This window comes from Cygnus olor, chromosome 7, assembly GCF_009769625.2.
Source record: "Cygnus olor isolate bCygOlo1 chromosome 7, bCygOlo1.pri.v2, whole genome shotgun sequence".
NCBI classification, from domain to species: domain Eukaryota; kingdom Metazoa; phylum Chordata; class Aves; order Anseriformes; family Anatidae; genus Cygnus; species Cygnus olor.
In genome coordinates this window covers 5843776-5855915 of record NC_049175.1, presented here as the reverse complement: position 1 = coordinate 5855915, position 12140 = coordinate 5843776, and positions in this window count along the sequence as shown.

The following is a 12140-nucleotide window of genomic DNA, read 5'->3' as shown; positions in this document are numbered from 1 at the left end:
TGGCAATAATGTTCTTCTCAAACCCTCAGATTAAAAAAAAATGGTATCTGGCAAAGATGATGAATTAAATGCAGCTTCATTTGGTAATCATTAAGTCAGTGATAGCACAAATTCATTCACGTCAGTTTCTACAACTAGAAAGTGTCAATGAAAAGCATCAGCTTTTTTAGAAATGAAATTTAGTTTACATCTTATTAATCACAGGTAGCCTCAGAACTGTAAGAGAGAATCAAGTGAAAATAAAATCTTTAAATTCACTGTATAGCTTCTTTCTATCCAAACAGAAAGCTTTAAAGAAGGCCTATCACTTCAAAATTCCCTAAAATTTATTACATTTGTACGTGAACACACCTGAATCACGTATTTGAATAGCCTGAGAAGTATCGCATCTGAACACATTTTAGACTTCAAGAAGTCATGTTCTTTCTTCATTTTTTTAAGTATGGTCCTTGCAGATGAAGGTTGAAGTTGTGAACATGAACATTTGAAGCCAAGGATTTAACCTGAACACATTTTTACAGATCACTTTCCTATGCACTCTATATGTCCTTATGTACATATAAAACTTACAAGTAAGCTGTATCTAACAACAAGTAGAAAAAAATAATCTTTTCTTTGTTGAAAATACACACAAAGTATGTAAAACACGCAAGTATGTGAAAGGCACTGTAATACTTGCATTGACTGTGAGTACATACTTTCATGTCATCCCTGATGTCTTAGCTACCTAAGTCTGTTAAGTGCACACATCGGTCAGCTCCTCACCAAAGTAAAGATTGTTAAAGGTTATCCTGTTCAGCTTTTGTGAAGACAGATACATGTGCCTTGTAAGAACGTAAATTGCTAGGATATCCCTCTTTACTTCCACATTCAGTGTTAAACTATAGTGTCAGTTATTGAAAGCACCTACTTTATTTATTATTGATCAGGGTTCACATTTAAACACCATAAAATGAACATCTTGTCATATCAGATACTTTACAAGGTAACAGATGTTGAAGCATCCCACAAGAATTAAGATGGTTTTGTTGAATTTTTTTTTTTTAATCCCGTCTTGTGTTTTGGTTTTTGATACTAAATTGTTCAGACATTGCTTCAGGTGGTGGAAAATAGCAGCATATGAGCATCATTTAGCTTTCATGCACTTCAGTTCACCTATTATCATGGAAAAATCCATATTGCTTAAGTAGTTATAAATGAAAAAGTTTCTAAAACACTTAAGAGCTCCTGCTAGGAAAGCATCACGCAGCTCTAATTAACCAAACCACCCACACTTCTGTTGAACTTTAACCTTTATTTAATTTCAAAAGACACTACTCTATGAAATCTAAACAAATATTTCAGATAATTTATCAAAATGGTTAGTTAATAACCATTCTTCTGCAAACTTCTTTCCAAAAGCAGTGATTTATTACCTTTTCTTTAAAAAATAAAAAAAAATAAAAAAATAAAAAAATAAAAAAGAGGGAGTATTAAAAATGTAAAATGAACCACCACTATGAATTTTCAAATCAAAGTTAGGTGCAGCCTCATGTCACTCTGCTGAAATAACTGGAGCCAAAAGCTTATGGAGATCATAAAGGCTTAGTGAAAGTTTCTGTAGTACAATTTAACACATTTCCTAAGCAGTCTCCACATGCAACAGAACCACTGTTGGCAGAAATTTTGTCTGAATATCTACCCACTGCAAATGGTGGTTTTTATTGAATTTTTTTCCCCATTAGACCCTAGGCATAAAAATCCCCAACTAAAAGTTCAGAAGAATCTCCGAAGTATTCTAAAATTTAATTTAATAGGAAAAAAATCATTTGAAAGTGTTACTTTTACATATTTTATATTATTTTAGTGTGGAAGTCAGGCTGTATATTTTTACCTTTTAGAGTATCAACTTACAGTATGCCATAATGTGATATCCCATAATGGTCTAAATAATCAATTTTATATTGCATTTGTACTGTATGAGAGCAGAGAACATTCACTGTGAACTAAGTCCATCTGCAGTAGATTCCTGAAAATTAACTCTGCAGTAAATTCATCTGCAGTAGATTCCTAAAAGGAGATCATCTGAGAAAGACACATACGACAGGGATTTCATTTGCTAAACACAGATTTCAAGGTGCCTCAGTCCAAGTTTACTGCAATTACATAGGAGAAAATCGTGTTTCATCAACCACATTCCATCTTCAGGTTCTCTGGTGTAGCCTAGAGGGTCTGTCCATGGGCAGATCTTTGAATTTGTGAACAGCATGTGTAGCACTCTGTTGTACCTGTAACTTCAGTATGTAGGCTCATTACCAATCTCCTGAGCTATCCAGTCTTCCTCAGTTGTGAAAATGTAATAAATTGCTTTTTTCCCCTAGTGTATTTAGTGCTTATGAAAAGTGACAGATTGACAGCCTGGGAGACTGAAGTATTCTGTTTAAATCACGGAGAAAAGAAAGAAGAAGCAATGACAGACTAAGGAACCCAAACTAAATTAACCCTTTGTTGAAGTAACCAGCTGATGGGAGAATAGCATTCTCAACGGGCCAATCAAAAGCCTACTGTCAACAAAGAGATCTTAAGCTAGTGGCAAATATCAAATAAATTAAAAAATCCACATTCCAACATGCATCTGTCTTTTCATGTGCTCAGTAAAAACTCTGTCCATTTTACTATAAAAGTCATGCAGAAAATGATTGAATTAATTGTTTAATTCATCAGCTCCTTCAGAAGATGAACATTATCAGCTGCACTGCAATTTGAACGGCCAGGGTATAAAACAGAAAAAAATACCAGCAGTAGATGTATTTTAAGAAAAACTCAACATTTGACCTTTGTGCAGCACAAGAAAAAAAAAAATTCGATTTGGTATAAACAGTATTGACAAGTCCATTTCTTTTGCTAATAATTTTCCCAAAAGCTCATGAAAAAGATCTTGTCCCAGCTCTCAGCACAAAGATGTGATAATGAGTCTTGCAATGCCAAAGAGTCTACATCTGTTTATCTTTTGAAGCAAATCAGAAAATCTAAACTAAAAAACAGAAAGTTCCCCCCAAATTTTCTGATTAGAATTTCTGGGGAAGGAGGAGAGGGATTTATTTTTAAAATTGCTACAACATTTCAAGACCTTGTCCACTTTATTTGTAAACGAGCTACAGAACATGCAATAAATCATTCTGGACACTAAATAAACAAGCAGATGAGTGAAACATTAGCACGCTAGCAAAGGAAGTGGGTTCTTTCAAGCATTAGAAGCAAGTCCTCTGTGGTCTAGCATTAGTGCTCTACTTTACATGCCATAGCTATGTACTAATAATTGCCCATCCATGTAGAGGAGGATGAGCCTGAAAATTGGATAAAACCACCACAGCTTGACCTAGTAATGGATTGTGTCCTGGAAACAGCCTGCAGGCATCGAGAGTGGAAGGTTCTGTGCCAGTGAGGACACAGATACAGAACCTACCTGTGGTATATTCACACCCTGAGAATTGGAGCAAGCTATCGTGCCCCAGCAAATGAAGTATCTTAGTTTTTTGAAGAGTCATTGCTATAAGGAGTCTCAATAAATATCCTATCTGGTCTTGTAGTAATAGACCTTTTTTTGTCCTCTTTTGGGAAATGAAGCTCTTGACGGATGTATTTATTTTCTGAGAAAAATTGCTACTTACTCCCTACTGGACTTAGAAGGGAAAATAACACCTATTTCCTGTGATCTTGAAGTGTGTCATCATATTTATCACAAAAAAATGCTACATTAATGCAAGGATCTGAAGAAGTCTCTTGTACTGAGACCTAGAGTTGTAGCCAAATTTATTTGTGTTACCAAATAAATGCTCCAGGCCAGGCCTTTTCCTGACTTTAATCAGTGTTTTTCTACATAACTGCCTCAGAATAAACATAACTGAATGGTTATAGAAGGATGTAGATGCCACTGAAAATAAATTCTTACTTAAAAGACACTCCAAGAACAAAAGTATACCACAGTGACAGGGATAGCAAATCAACCAAACAACAGACTGGTAGTTAACCACAGACCTTATGAATAGTAAAATATATCCCTGACAAGTCTGGAAAAAAAAAAAAAAAAAAACGCCTTGCCAGCTTAAAGAATTGCTGGGGTGGGGTTGGGAGGAAGGGTCGCTCTTCAGAGTTCAGAAATTCTTTTCTATGAACAAGAAAGAAAATAGAAAATGCAGCTGGACAGCCTGGCACCTAGCATGTCTATTATTACTGTTATTTTATTTGAAATAATAAACTTTTCTTTTTTCTTTTTTTCTTTTTCTTTTCTTTTTTTTTTTTTAAAAAAAAAAAGAAGTGATAGCGAATTTAAGAAAGATGGGACTTGCACTTTTGTCAGTAGTGCATATTAAAACGAGAAAGAGATGGCAAGACCCAGATCACTAATGGACAGCAATTACATAATTTGGAGGAGAAGGATTAAAACACAAACGCTGCATATCTCAGATGTGCAGTGAAGGATGAAAATATAAAAGCAACACTCACATCGTTAAGTTTGGGCAGATAAACTTTTTTTTTCCAGACTTGTAAATAGCATTTGTCACACTACTAAGGAATCTGACAATATTATTTAACAACACTTTCACAGATAAAATTCCAGTCTGAGTCAGTCTACCAGAATGACTAGAACATTGGCTGCAGTCACACTGAAAGCACTTCTGCTCATTCATGAAGTCATATATATATATATATATATATATATATATATAAAATATATATTTTTAATCATAAAATGATTATGCCAAGGGATTGCAGTGCAATTCACTGTCACTTACTAACCTCACAACTGAATCAAAAACCTTCACCATTATTCTTTTGCAAATGACAAAAATGACTTCAAGGTGAATAGCAACAAGAGCTAAAGTTTCCAGTCATATAAAACTGGGCAACAGAGTAAGGACTGCCATTCCAGCCACTGCAGTAACCACTATACATTCATATCTTTATAAAGAGGAGGCAGAACCCTGAAATCAATTTAATTTCCTATATGTGTTTTTGAGATTGGAAGCATGTTCTTTGGAACAGTGATAGATTCAGAACATGCTTGGGTAATACGGGTTTGGCAATTTGGATACCACATGGCTGGAGCTTGTACCCCTTGATTTTGAGGGAACTCATTTACCTCAGACATGTCATCAGCATGAATAAATATCTTTTCAATCCAAGTGAGCTGAATTTACTCCAGTTCCATGATTTTATTTTTTTTGTTTTTGTTATTTACTATGCTTTAATGCTATTTTCAAATAGCACTGTGTTACTTTTAAAAATATTTTTTCCCTATGTATGAATATTTAACTTTTTCCAGGGACCCTGTTTTGTTCTTTAAACTTCCCTTCTTCCATACTATCAGAGATGGTTTCTACATCTAATGTCATTCAGAATTTCTCAAAAGCAGGTCACGTAGAACTTGTTGCTGACAGGAAGCTGGATGTTCGTGGGATTAGAATGCTGTAAAGTCCATTTTTGTTCCATCACAAGGAGCATGCAATAAAGGTAAGAAATAGAAAGTGATTTCACAAATTCTCTCTAGTAAGTTTTTCATTCATCAATCAGTTAGGGAATTATACTAAATCTTTTTGCTGAATAATATCTTTTCTACAATAATGAGAAGTCTGGCTTTCATTACTCCAAATATCATAGATAATTCATTTTTTTCATTTTCAATTTGATTGGATTTGATTTTAAGCTTTACTTTTGGTTGCTATGTAATTTCCTTGATAAAGAATAAATTGTACATTTGACCTATTAAAAGGTTGATTTTACCAAATAAACAACCAGGTGATATATCTTCTCAGCACTTGTATAGTTTTTGCAATATAAAAAAAAACAGTATTCAAAAAATTCTTTTCATAATTCTGGGGAGGGTTTTGCCTTTTGAGGATAATGCATATAGAGAGAGTTATCTGCATGGAAGCCCTAGTTTAATCATTAGTTTCTTTAGGCTGTCATATTTTTATTTGCTGAGGACTTGCAAGCTGCAGCACTGAGTTATGCATAGTACACTTTCAAAAGGAGTATTAAAAAAAATCATAAAACAAATAAAACAAACACTTTTTATGATGTTCCTAATTGCCTTTTCTAACAAGGCTACCTTAGAACAAATGTGATATTTAGCACAAGTCTAACAAAAGATGAACATAACATTTCATAACTCTTGATTGTGATGATTTCCATTCCATTTCAGAAAAATGAGATTTATTCGGGGACAGAGAAACTTGGTCACATTGAAGAATTTCCTGGAGATTGGTCAATCAGCAATTAAGCATCTCATTGGTTTTGAAAAACTTGTTGATTCATGTACCCCTTACTCATCTTTAAACGATGCCTAAATGAGCAAGGTGCTGATACTGAACAAGCATGGACCACTCCATGGTTCTGGGCCCAAAGAATTTTGCAAAATCCCTTGCTTGGATTAAACCCTTACTAGAGGATCAGGTTTATGCCAATTTTACACTGGAATGTCTCTACCTGTAAGCTGTGCAGTGCAACAGGAATGGATTTGCAGAACATAACAATTGGTGCTGAGGAACCTTTGTCTATGGTGTGTGCTTTATAGCGGAAGACAAAGGAGATGTAAGACACTTTCTAGCATGGTCCCCCTGACAGAGTGCCCATCAGCAGGCAGAGTACAGCATCCTCAACTATAACCTTATTTTAGTTCCTCTGAAAGGAATCCAGTTCACGCACTTCAAGAAGACAACGTGATACAAACCAAACTATGCTAAATCAAGTCAATGCTCTAATGCTATACTTCCCACAATGCTTCACCCTTTAATGCTATACTGTCCTGTAGGCAGAGCAGGAGATACATTTAAGACAAGAATCTTGTTGCCTTGTCTACCTTTGAATAAAACACTAAAAAAAAAAAAAAAAAAAAAAAAAAACCAACATAACTATATGGGGAAAAAAATATGTGCAGGGTGCTTTTTCTAACTAAGATCAGATATCCTTTACTCTGATTTCATGAGGTCCTCTCAGTTTTGCTCTGCACTATTCCACTACTGTAAATAATCTGGTAGCCAGCATTGGAATGACAACACACCTGTGATACAGCGTGCAAGGCAACAAGTCATGGTATTGCATCTGAGAAGCACTTTGTGTGTTTATCAGGGAGCTTACTGAGAAGATTTTTTTTCTCCTCTTTTGTATATTAGGAATATGCAGACATCTCAAGTCTCAACTGGCTTTCAAATTTCAGTTGTCAACATATTTTGCTAAATTATGTATTTGTACTGTTTGCATAAATGACAGTTTGAGAGAGTGGTTGTCGAAATTGTTTGAAGCAGCATATCTGTATCTTCATTTATTTTATTCTGATAGATTTTATTCTGTGCAAATCAGCTGAACATATGGCAGCATCTTTACATCAGCTAGGGAACTTCAGCTTGCTTTTCAATGGTGAACTGTTATAGTTTTTTAATAAAAAACACACTTCTTCCTTACATATGAAAGTTCACCTTATAGATACTTTAATTTGAAAACACCCTATTTTTGCTTTGTACTGATTATGTTGCAGGGGAAAAAAAATACATCCATCAGTTTTTCATGTATTTTTTTGTAATAATGTAAAATTAATAAGATTACTATTTATTTTAAATTGATTCTGTAGGCTTTACGTGGCTGAGGTTTTAATCTCTTCGCATAATTTTCTACACAGAGGTTGTAATTCTCCACTTTATTATACCATGTACTAAAACAAGCTTCCCAAAAATCCAGCTGAAACTTCAGTACAGTTATATGAATACAAAAGTGATACAGTATAATATCATCAAAGAAATGGGAAATCAAAACCTATTTCTGTTTCTGCTACAACCCAATACCTCCATCTCTGTTCCTTGTCTCTTTCCTGTTTCTACTATTTAGTCCATAAGCTTTATCTGTTATTAAAAGCATCATTAATTATCTGACTGTAGGTTTTACTATAACCACAACAGATAGTATCAATAAAGACTACTTTGTTCAAACTTTGTTCAAACTAGATGACTCTATGTGAATAGCTACCATCTTAATTTAATATTCTTCTGTACTTAACACTGCTGAAACTAGGAAGAAAAAAATCACACAGTCACAAAAATGGTTACTATGATATTTCACAATGTTTCTGCATAAAAAGATCTGGTGCTTGAACCAGTTCAAACATTAAGTTTATTTTACCAAGTAGTAGTAATCAGCTGGGCATATTTGTTCTGTATGGTTTTGCTTTGTTTCATTATGATTTTAGACATCAACAAGTTTAAGGAAACATTGATTTAGAAAACTAACATCATCTGATATGTCTGGCTTGCATATAGTTACATTTGTTGCAGTAATTAAATGTATAGTTTTGAATTAATCTTAAAGGATTTTTAAAGCACTAGTGATAACAACTTATAGCAAGTTATTACTACTTCAGAGATCTATTTAGATAAGGGCCTTTCCCAAGCCCTTTAAACAATACTTGCTGTTGCGCCAAACTTCTACTTGGTTTCCATGTATAAAACTTGCAAAATCATACAGTCAATATTAATAACTTATTTAAGAAACACAGCAAGCTAACCTAGTAAACTAATGCTGATATTTAACACTGCCATTATCTTGGGCATGAGGGAAGAACTAGGTGTGTAGGGGATAAAACATATAAGGAAAAAAAAATGAATTTACCAGATCTCAAGTCTAACTGTCAGCATTCCCATTGGTCCAGACTACACTGCACTGAGATGTTGCAAGGTTAAAGTGACTCACCTGGACAGCAAATGGACAGACATTGTGCATGGAACGGTTATGAGCCCGAGCTAGACTTCCTGTGCCAATTCAGTGACTCTGCAGATTGTTTAATTTGCATGCTAATTTGTGAGCACAGGAAAAAATACAATTAATATACTCTTGAACTCTTCCTATGACTTACTTAGAATCTTTAGAGGATAAAATAAGTGGTAAATTCTCATTAGATTATTCTCACTACTGGATTTTTACTTTTTTTTTTCTTGGTTTGGTAGAAGGATGACTTAAGTAAGCATAAACAATTTTATACACTAGTTGTTTTCAGAGTGATATTTCATACATTTGGCTCAGATATTTAATTAATCAGAATATGTCAAGTAATAAATCAAAGACCTGTGGAAAATAAAAACAGTTTTTCCTAAGTGGCAGTAAGCAAAATTAGCTTTTCCCTCTTCCTATTCTCCCATAAATCTGTGCTTTCTTCCTCTAAATCTCACTGAAGGCTCTGGATTGCGTTGTTTTTGAAAAGTATTTTGATTTATTTGCTGTACTGATAAACAACATATAGAAATATTCAATGACAGAAGCTTTAAATCCATATATGGAAGAGTAAACATCACATATTTTAATTGTGAGAGCTGTTTAATTGAACGACCTTATCTTCTTCAACACCAGACAACTCTATGTATGGAACTTTAATTCATTTACATATCTTCATTGTACAAAGACAACATTTATTTCTTAGATATTACTGGGAGATGTACTATATAGCAAGCAATGGATCATTTAAACCCTCTGTATTGAGGATGCAGCATACTCTCCATTCCTATTCTTCAGCTTCACTGATGCTCTTCCCCTAATATTCTTTTCTGGTATCAGTCTTTCAAACAAGTACACAGCATCACTAGGGTACTATCCTGAGATACAGCTACCTTTGTGGCACAGTGACACCACCAGGCCTTTGGCATCAGCAGACAGTAGAACAAAAGCACCACCAGGAGTTAAGTTATAGCCTTCCCCCTCGTACAACAAGACTTTAATGGAATTGTAATTTAAGATAATTGCCTCTCTGTTTAAAAGTGACAAGATTTTGACAATATATGCTAAGAGAAGAACTTGGTAAAATAACGAAAACAAATTTAATTTTGAATATAATATTAATTAGTACAAGATTTCAGTGTAATATTCATTTATTTTCCTGGCTAAAGGCAGATTCTTCAATTTAAAAAAAATCAGACAAAATTTAAAGAGAAAATTCAGGTACTGTGTAATACCCCTTGTGTGTATAAGCTCTCCATGTCACTAATAACTAAATGAGATTGGATAAGTAGGGTTCCCTTGGCAGAATTACCTACCTTCAGGTACGCTTTAAGTACAGTACGGGTATTTCATTGTTTGTGTTCTGTTTAAAACTTTTCTTTTTATTAAAAAAAAGTCATGAGTGCTAGCAGTTATTTCAGCAAGACCATAGCTTATTATAAGAGTTTCCTCTTTCGTGGTTGGCACAATACGGCATGGAAAATATTCTTTTTAAATAGGAGAGGGATATAAAGGTAACCCCTCATTTTCCAATAGCTCAAAATACTCATTTTGGTTATTAAAGCTAAAATAATAACAATCATCATCGTAATAATTTAGCATTTAAAACTATTCCTACCATAATTTCTCTTTCTTTGTTTTCTTTCTTCCTATTCTAGAAAGACAACATATATCCTCTCACTTACTGGTCACAGTGCTTGCCAGAACACAGCATTAAGCAACGTGCCTTAATGAAGGATTCTTCCTGGTCGGAGACATTGCTGAAACATATTTCCACTCCCAGCTGATCAACCACAGGAAGAAGGTGGAGGGTGCATTTGCAAGACCCTACCTGACATGAAGCAGGGATGGAACAAAGACACGGTTCAGATGTTGGCAGCTATGAGAGGCAGACTACCTCCTCTCAGCAGTCCTTTCTGTGAGCACCCTGGGGAACGTTTGGGAACGTTCAGCTTCACAGAAGACCACATTAACACAATTAGAGTAGGGTGCTCAGAAACAGGCTGTTGGAATACTTCAGAGATAATTCCCCAAATTTTCTAGATTTTTCCGTTTGCTTTGGATATGTGGTATTTTGAAAATTTTCAGCAACCCACCTTCTGCCAAAAGTGTCCATACACGTTGATCACAAAGTAACGATATAGGTACTCCATATAATAGGAAGTCATGACATGCCATCTATACACATACAGACACACTGTATGCATTTTTTTTTTCTCTCATCCACGTAGAATGTTGAATCTCCCAATAAACTCACATTCGACATCTTCTGTAACAGTTTTAAGCATTTATTTTCTTTGGGTCATAAATTGCATCTTGGAGGTCCAGAGACCATGATCATATTATACAGTTGTGAAAGTAAATTCAAAGTCCTAGCATGCTTATGCTACTGTTTGACTAGCCTTGCAGACTGCACCTATTCTGTGCAAAGCTGAAAACCCGTCTCCTTTTTTTGCCGTGAAAGTCACTTTTTCCTTCAGACATAAGCAACAGTTAAACTGAGTGGTAACAGCAGCAGCTTGCCTGTATCACAGTGTAGGGTGGTTACATAGAATACAGGTGGTTACGCTACAGACAAATAAAAGGAAAAGGCACTATGGTGAAGTGGCACCTCTCCTGCATTAGGACTGTATCTGAGCTACTGAAATGACAAAAATAGACAAAAGCATCAGAAAAGAACCCAAGAAAGCTCCAGTAGCCATTCCCCGTCACCTTCAGTCCAATCATTAAATGTACCAAAACAAAAGCAGTCTGTTTGGAATTATCCCCTGACTGCCATTAGGGCTCCTGTGATCTCAAGTTCTAGATGCAGAATTAAAATTTACATAAGTAGAGAGAAGGAATATTATTGTTTTACCCCCTTCACAAAGTTCTGTATCAATCCATACCAAAGCTAGATTGTACACAGAATCATATCCATATCCCCAGTAGACCAAGTTAATTCTCCCAGTAATGTAATCACACCTCTCTTTCTGTTTAAAGATTTTTTCATCATTTAAATAGCCTAACCTTTCTTGTATACTGTTAAGAGTTGTATACTCATGCAACAAGGCACATTTTATAAAGCAGTTTATAACTAAAAAAGCGTAACACCAATTCAAAAAATTAAGTGTATTCCTATAAGTAGTAATCTCATTTTGTTCCCATATGGCATAAATAAACCAATTCAACAAAACCCTAAACTATTTTGCAATGCTCTTTCTGCATTTCAAGAACTATTTTTAATTTTATCTGTTTGACAAACCCATACAGAATTGTTTTATGACATAGATATTCATAGCCATAAATTGAACAGAGAAGTGATAATTACAAATTGGTTTCTCCTGCTATAGAACAGAAGCAGTACAGCACTAATTGACTGCTTACCATTGGCCTGAAATTGCTAATTGACTTGTAAGACA